Below are 9,181 nucleotides of genomic sequence, written 5' to 3'. Positions count from 1 at the left end.
GAGAGCAGCCATGTCTCCACTGAGCTCTTGCAGAACTGAGAAGCAGCATTTTTGTCAGCTGGGTAATTCTGGAGATGCAAATGAACCTGGCGCCTGGAAGAGCTGGAGTCAATCACTGTCAGCCATCAGGAAAGTTTACTGCTGACTTTTTACTTCTTGTTCACAGAATCATTTAGGTTGGAAAAGACCTCCAAGATCACAGAGACCAACCTTTGACCAATTACCCCCTTGTTAAACTCACCAGAACAGTGAATGTTATGTCCAGTTTTTCTTTGGGCACCTCCAGGGATGGGAACACCACTCCTCCCTGGATAGGCCCCTCCAGTGACTAATGACCCTTTCAGAGAAATTATTCCTGATGTCCAACCTGCATCTTCCCTGGCACAACTTGAGACTGTTTCCTCTTGTCTTGTCCCTGTTCTGTGGGAGCAAAGTCCAACTCCCCTTCCTCCCAGCTGTCCCCTCCTGTCAGGGAGTTGTGCAGAGCCACAAGGTCCCCCTGAGCCTCCTTTTCTCCTGGCTGCCCGCCCCCCCCATCCCCCCAGCTCCTGTTTTGCCCCTCATCAGAGTTTTGTTCCAGGCCATTCCCCAACTCTTTTGCCCTTCCCTGGAGATGCTCTAGCACCCCAATATCTTTATTGCACTGAGGGGCCCAAAATGGATGTGGGATTTGAGGTGCCAAGTAGAGAGAAAATCACTGCCCTGGTTCTGCTGGCCACACTTTTTGATGCTGGTGCATGTGTTCAGATTGCCAATATCTGTTGTGCCTGAAGTCCAGCAGCTTTTGGCAGAGTCCAAGAAATCCCAGTAAGTTGTAACTAGGGGGGAAGATTACTCAGCTGTAGGCTCAGCACCCCAGATCACGAGGTTTGGGCGGTAGCTGCAAAAGCAGCTCTTGAGCTGGCATCCAGGTCGACTGAAGATCCAGAAGTGGATACCTTTTCCTGTGTTCCAGGGAAGCAGGGGAGAGGTTTCCTCTTTAGCTTGCAGTGCTGCTGCCTTCCCCACCCTGTTTATGCCGCACTCTGCCTCTTTGATATCCACTCTCAACCCACATGTGTTTTTTAAGTTCTATAGCCCAATCTTTTACCCTTTTGAGCATCTCCTGCATGCAGGTTGGTGTTGTCTGAGGAATCAACAGATAGGTAAGTCTTATTTTATGTGAGAGGGAATTATTACTCATGTATTACTTTCCTTTGAGCAACAGCATGGATTACAGATGCAAAACCTGGATTTCCTTTAAGCAAATCGTGGATTACAGATGCAAAAACTTAGCCTCAGACCTGCAGGCTAGTCTGGAATGAGTACTGCTTCAGTAATGAATATTGATGACATCAAGTTTAACCTTACTGTGAGCAATTGTGATGAAATTTCCTTAAGAATTGGGGTCTAAGGAATGGTAGTCCTAAAAATCTGACTGTGTGGCACTGACTGTGTAAGCAGGGAGCAAGTTCCTGTCTTTGAATTAGGTCAGGAATAGAATGTGACTTGTGAGGTTAACTCTGGAAAACAGGAATGGGGGATTACAATATTGAATGGGAAGCAGTGCTTAGGACAGTGTCAGAGCTGTGGCAGGAGTGACTGACACGGGTGAAATGCTAGTGGAGGGAGGAAGGGAGAGAAGGATCCCTCTGAGGAATACGTCTGCTTGGATTCAGAGGGTCAGCAGAGAAGCGAGCACTGATGCTGGGAAAAAAGAAGGAGCAGGGAAAAATTATTCTAGAGATGGCATGTCTATTGGGAGGAAAAGATAGGATGGAGGAAAATACAGAAAAGTAAAACACTGTCTTTTCCATGTCATCCTTCCCCATCAGTAAACAAAGGTGCAGCTATGTCAAGACCTTAAAGCCTATCTGGAATGTGAGAAACCACTCCAGAAAGAAAAAGGACTTAAGCAGCTTTGTTTCCAAACAAAAGCAGATTTCTCCTTTACATACAGGTAGCTAATTCCTTGTTGTAAATGTGCTTAAAATAGCTGTGGTTTACGGCCAGATGTGACACTGTATCTTACAGTATCTGTGGGATGTGTTTGTGGATAGCAAAGAGCTGTGGGATATGAGCAATCCTTGTCTAGATGTTTTCTTGGATTTGGATGATAGAAGAGGTAATGTAAATCCTATAAAGGACTAACATAAAACACTGCCTGTAAGTCTGTTAAATCATGAAATCACAGAATGGTTTGAAGTGGAAGGGACCTTAAACATCTCCTTCCAACCCCCTGCCATGGGCAGGGACAGCTTCTGCCATCCCAGGTTCCTCAGAGCCCCATCCAACCTGGCCTTGGATACTTCCAGGGATAAGAATTGCCCTGAGGCTGCTCTCAGCTGTGCCACTTGGCTGCTGGGAGGAAAATAAGAATGGATGAAACCAAACCACTAAAAGATGTGGCTATTTATTTTTATAACAGAGCACCATGCAGAATATGGGAGTTTGTACTGGGAAACAGCTGGAATAAGTTTAAGAAAATAAGTGTTTGACTAACGGGAAGGATGTAGCAGTGAAGTCTTGAGGAAGACTGTATTTGGTTATCTACAAGGTAATTTTGCCAGAAGATTTTTAGACTTGCCTTGGAAAACTGGAGCTAGCCTGCCTCAGGAATAGAGGGAGTCTCAAGCTTACTGTGTGGTCAGCTCTGTGGGAAGTGTACCAAGGCAGGGAGAGACTGGTTTTCCAAGGGACAGAGTTTATTGCTGGGAAATGTCTTCCTCCTTTGCAATGGAGCTGGGAAAGTCATCTGTGGTACAGCACAGTCATTTTACCGCAGCCCTGGCACATGAGCTCATAATTGAGTACACGGGAAAAATTACAGTAGGCCCATGAAGTGGGGAAAGGGTGTGGGAAGCAGCTGGCTACAGTGGAAAGAGAGGGGTGGGCCTGACATATTGGGAGGGTGAATAAATGGTTTCCTCTTGTACACTTCAAAAACTTAAATCCCTATGTTTCAGCAATTAACAGTCTTACTCAGAGGGAGTGTAGAGATGTTTGCAGAAGGGCAGGATGCCATTACTTACAGGGTGACTTCCAAAAGAGCTCCCAAAGGAATTGCTCCAGCTAGAAAGAAAAGCCTGGATTTATTTCACAGGCTCTCTAAGTCACGACTATACTTCTCCCTCTCCACCCACCAAGAGAAAAGAATAGCAAGTGCTTGCAGACAGTTTTTAAAGAACTGCCTCTACCTCTCCACTATTTTTCTTCAGATGAATCTCCAAGCCCAAGTAAGCCTTGCAGAAGGTGGGTTCAAAGCACGGTGATAAATGTGAGTCCAGCACCATTTCTATGGGAAATGAGCCTGAAGTTCAGGCTGAGCCCTGCCCTGTTATCTTGCCGGCATTTGCAAGCCTCTGCTGCCCAGACAGCCTCCATCTGCAGGCAGTGATTAACACACTGCAAAGGCTCCCTCTGACTGCTCCAGCATCTTTTTCATCTGAACTCCCTGAGAAGGACCTGAGAGTCCCATGAGGGATGTCCCATGGGGACAAGTGCCTGCTGTCCCTGGGTGGGAGATGCTGCTCCAGCTGTGGAGTGCAAGCACAGCTCAAGTTGGGGTTTGTTGGGTTTCTATGTTTAGGGGGTAGTTAATGCTTATGACCACTGTATAATTATAATTATAAAATAGCCACTCTTCAGTTTCTGCCTCTTGGCAGCTCTCAGGAAATGACCTAATTTGAACTGCCAGCAGTGAGGACCTTGAATCCTATCAAAAGTCACTTTTAACTGAACGTAGAACCCCTAGACATTTGCCAGATTCTGCTGGCAGTGACAAAGATAGCCAAGTTAAGTGAGATTTTTCCACTGCTGGACACAGGCTTCGACATGTGTGGCTCCCACAAAATGAATCCACAAGACAGCCATTCATGGCATGCTGAATGCCTCCTCTTCTCTCACTGCCGATTTTGGGATCAATAGAAATTCAGGCTGGGGCTGAGAACTGACCTTTTATGCCTTGTTCTAACACTGGCCTTTAGTCCTCGCCTTGCTATGCGCTGGACAGCTGCGCTTCTGCTCTGCCTCACCAGCACCACCCCTCCCTTTCCAACACCACCAGAGCAGGTCCTGCTGGTTGAAAGGAGCTGCCACCTCCAGCTGCTGCTCCGTGGCTGTGTGTGAGGAAAGAGCAGGGTGGAGAAGAGCTCAGGAAGCTGCACCACGGGACAAGTTTTTCAGCTTTGGGCTGGCTGCACCTTCAGCTTATGCCAGCATCACCTCTCCTTGTGGGGAGCTGGGGGAGCCCTCAGCAGCCCTTTTCAGACCCACCTCATCTGCAGGTCTGTAATTAAAAAAAAAAACAGCTTTAAATATCCTGGCAGTGGAGATGCAGGGCAGAGCGAGTTCTCAGCAGGGACTTTGACTTGGCTATAGCTCAGGTGATGTCCCACCATCATCAGCAACCCAGCAGAGGAGAGGTGGGGCCAGCATTCAGCAAGTCACAATTCATGGCTTAGTCCACTTGCACAGTGTGAGTGCAAGTAAATGGGGAAGACTGCAGTGGGTGTTCAAAAAAGCTCCTCTTCTTTTGTGGGATTAGCCACTGCTTTGCAGCTCTCTGTGACTTTATTCTGTGTAGGAGTGAATACATAAAAATCAGGGGTGCCATGGGGTCTGTCACTGTTTTCAGGCAGAAGCCACATAGCTGTCCTGTGCCATGGGGTGGGGTGGCTATTCCACAGGTGGGGAATGCCTTTATTTGCAGTGTGAGTTTGAGGGGCAGCTGCTTATCCTGATTTTTAATGCAAGGGGATTCTGTCCTTACAGGGTGGCTGCTTTGTAGCATGGGGCCATTCTGATTTGTACACCCTCAATTATTAACATCACTGGACCACCAAGTAAAGAAAATTATTTTCATTGTGGTTTTACTCCTATTTTCCTTCTTTTTAAAAGTTTCCTGGAAGACCTATAAACATTCAGCTGTTAGGCGAGGCACAGAAAGGGACTTTTCCCCCTCACACACACTCTGTGGCTGCAGCCTTTGTCCTCAGTGCTGAGCTGAAGGTTGTGCAAGATGTGCGCATCAAAAATGCTCTAGAAGAGAAATCAGCGTGGCAAATATGATGTAAATAGATGCAAGAGGGAAGACTGTATCAAGTCACCCCGCCCCTGATTATGCAGATCATGTTTTAATGGCAAGTGTGGGAGGTGAATGAGTGAGGCTTCTCCTCCTGTTCATAGCAGGGTCAGCCATGAAGTCAGAGCAGGTTACTCAGGGCTGCACCTAACCCAAACTTGAAAACCACCGAGGATGGCTCCTGGTCCCCTGCCGGGTTGGTGTCCTGATGAGAAAGATTCTCCTCATGAGTTTGAACTTCTCTGGTTTCAAGCCATGCCTGTTGTCTCACCTGGCTCTTTTTGGTTGTCTCCCCTCAGCTACTGGAAGGCTGCCATGAGCCCCCTACCAACCAAACCCACTCCTTTCCAGGCTGGACAAGCCCTGTAGCCTGATAATGGTAATGCAGCTCAGGCTCTCATCATTGCCTGGTGGCCCATTAGTAGCCAAGGCCAGAAGAACTTTATCAGGGGAAAACAATACACAGTTCCTTTGGTGTTTTATGGCTTGGTGAAGGAGAGTGTGTCCTCTTCCAGGACATAATTGTGGAAAAAGAAACAAAACTGAAGGCAAAAATGGGACAGGAAAGCTGAGCAACCAACAAACACCGCTTGTCAGGTTGTTCCCATCAAGGATTGTTAATCCCACATGCCAAGGTCCCCTACACAGAGTGAGCTGCTGCTTCTTGTGAGGGCCAAACTTGCTCCACCCTTGGCTTGGCACTGCATTTAGGAAAAGCTGATTTTTGTTGCCACCAGTTCCCCTTCCTGAGCCTGTGAGTGCATCTTGTGAGCTGCTACGTCTGTTCTTCCAGCCCTGTAGACACAAGTGACCACATCCCTTCTCAGAACAGTGAGGCCCTTGTTCACTGCCAATGGCACCTCCTCCTTCAGGTCCGCTGGCAAAGCTCTCATCTCACTCCTGGGGAAGATTTCTATCAAACAGTGCAGGTTTTCCTTCTATAAGTGGTTTGTTTTACAATCTAAGTCACATTTATCTGTAAAATAAGCCCTGCGGCTGGTCCTAGCAGTTCTTCCCTGCTTTTTGTGATGGGACTCTGTTGTCAGCACCTCATCATTTCCAGAGTTCAAGTGTCTGGGCTAAGACTTTCTCTGCTGCCTTCCTCGAGGTGAGTGGAGGACTTTTTTTGTATGTACTGAAGGATCTTTAGTTACTGCCAAAAATTATTTTAGCAGAAAAACGTTGTTTTGCCTGTACTTAAAAAAAAAAAAAAGCACATCAGTCATTTAACTTGAAGCTCAGCCTCTGTTTTGGAAGCAGTGCCTGAGAGTTGTGGATGGTTTCTGCCTTCTGTTAGAGAGGTGCCTATGGCTTTTAGAAAGGAAAAGTCCTGGAAGTGTGAGCTTCTTGGAGACACCTTCATGCATACAGTCCTCATAGACCAGGAGAGGAAGTCTGGGCACCTAGGCACCTAAGCTGTCTTCAAGAGCTTCCCCAATACTCAGCCTCCAGGCCCTGGAATGTGCAGATAGTCATCAGGCTCTGCCTGGGAACAGAGCTGGTCCCTAATGGAAACCAATTTCCTGAGCCTGGGAGCTGAGTGGCTCTTGCCTCAGGTTTACCCCCGGGGAGGAGGGGCAAGGTGATGCTTGCCCTCACCTTCTCCCTGTGTAGGAAGGTGCTTCCTAGATGCTTATGGACAGCTATGGACTTGCCTGGAGGATGGGATGTGGTGTAGATGCTCCAGAGGCAGATTTGCTCAAGGACATGCAGGAGGAAGTGCATTTTATAGAACAGATTCCCCTTGTCTGCCCAAGGAATGCCTCCCCCTCACCAGCCTCTACATGAGCGCCCAAATTCCTTCTCCATGTGCAATCAGTGGAGGAGACCAGGTTTTTTTTCCTTTTTCACAAGGTTCTGGTTCATCCAGGTGCCCTGCACACCTCTGCTATCAGCTTTGTGTGGGGGAACAAAAACTCTTCTGGAGGGACACTGTGATGAGCAACAACTTGAAAGCACCAGACCTGGCACAGTCCAACAAGCAGCTGGCCTTCTGACACAGATCATGAGGTGCCAGTCTCTCAGGTACACCCGGAAATAGCCCTCTGCCCTGGGACAACACCCTGTGGATTTGCTGGTTTCATGAGGATTTGCCCGTTTTTTTCCTCTGCCACCCCTGGGCTTGTGAAACACAAACAGAATGGATGTAGCAAGACGTAAAGAAGGGATTTCTCCTTGGGAGGAGGAGTGTGGGAATGTGAGATTTCAAAAAAGACGGTCCTGGTTGGTCACTAACCTTTTTCCTCTCCTGGCTGGGAGTCACCTGGTGTCAGGCATTGCCCCAGACCTGGGTGCCTCACTGGGGTTTTTGGAGCTAAGACCACTGAGGAATACAGGTTTTAGGGATCCTCACTGGTATCCCAAGTTCTCAGCTCTCCATCTCAGAAGTGCATCTGCTGTGCCAAACCTACTGATCTGGTTTCAGGTGACCTGGCAAGGCAGCCTGGAAGCTTTCTCTGCAGTCAGCCCTCCTGGTTAACTGGTTCATATCAGTTCACTCAGCTTGATACCAAACACTCCACAGCAGCTTCCCAGACAGGTCTGCTTCCCAGACATTGTTTTTCTACAGAAAAATACAAAATCCAGTGGTAACCAGTGACCTCTTTCTTTGTGCGAGCCCCTAGAGCTATCAGGCAGTGACAGAGCAATCCCAAAAATCCTGGGAGAGAGCCTCAGCCATTGTAACTGAAAGAGAATGAATAGGGGCTGAGGGCACCACATTCTCCTTCCACTCCTACTCCCCTTTCTGGCACCCTTTTAAAATACAGCAATACAACATTCCCTGTTTTTGCTGGGAGAAGCATGGAAAGCTTCCCTCAGGTGTCCTGTGCTGGGACCTGGAGCAGGATGTGTTGGGAACAAGATGGGACTTAGATTAGGGGAAAAGAAGCTGAAGACAGGGGCTTGGGAAGGGAGAAAATAGGAGAGGGTCAATGCTAGGAACAGAGCAGGGAAGGCAAATGCAGATCACAGATATGAGGATAAAAGTGAGGGATAACAGCAAGTTGTGGGGAATAACAGGAACAGGTAATATTTGGGAGAAAATGTAATGGCCTGGGCATACAGGAGGTCAGACAAAATGTAAAATACACAAAGGGTTCTCCCAGCTTGAAATGCTGGCAGCACAACAGGTGATGAAATCAAAGACTCCAACCTTCTGATGGTCAATACGTGGCAGCACAACCCCTCAGGACAAACTAGCTTTTTCCATTTATTGAAACATAGAAAACAAAAAAAAAAAAAAACAACAAACTAAAAACCCAAAATCAAAACCACCAAAAAACCCCAGACAGAAGCAGAGCACTGCATCTCAAGTGATGCTGGCATGAAGAGCAATGTGGATTGCAATAAAGAACTACAAGATCTGTGCTTCTTTTGTGGCAGGATCTTGGAATTCAAGGATGAGATAAAACAGTTTTGAGATGAAGGTACGTTGATGTTGTCCTGCTTCAGGCCCAAAGTGATGCAAGGCAAGTCAGAGGTTCTTGAGCTAAAAATAGTCTTTGCTTACCACAACAAATGTGCATAAGCACAAAATAAGCTGAAGGCAAAAAAAAAAAAAAAAAAAAAAAAAGAGCTGTACCTTCTTAGTAGCCTTTCCTTAATTTTTGAATTATTGATTGATTTTCTGCATTTTTTGAAATGAAACATTTACACTTTTCAAAGTGCTGCTTTACCCTATAAAAAGTGGCTGTGTTAGGGCTTCCTGTCACTGCCTGCTCCATGGAAAGTCTCTAAATTGGGTTTTGTTTGCTGCCTGCCAGCTCTGTTCCAAGAAGGATATTTTCTATTTTGCATGCAACTGCCAGTAAAAAAACTCCCAGAGAATTCCATGCATGCCTCTGCACCTCTCCAGATAACAGCTCCTTTTTATGTTAGTGCAACTATGTTGAAGCTAATTTTGTGCAGATACCTTTGAGGCCAAAAGGTGCTCCTGAACCAGAAACTTAATTGAGTGGGTGCAGTGTGGGCTCAAGAGTTCCTCCCTCATTTTCCTCTGGCTAGGTCGGGTTTTGTAGATCCAAGAAATTAAACAAACAATTCATATTTTAGTATTTTATTTGGCAGCATCACATTTATACAGTCACTTTTCAGAGCACTTCTATTTTTTTTCCTTTG

This window comes from Fringilla coelebs, assembly GCF_963513975.1.
Source record: "Fringilla coelebs genome assembly, chromosome: 5".
NCBI lineage: Eukaryota > Metazoa > Chordata > Aves > Passeriformes > Fringillidae > Fringilla > Fringilla coelebs.
Note: the sequence above shows the minus strand (reverse complement) of the source record.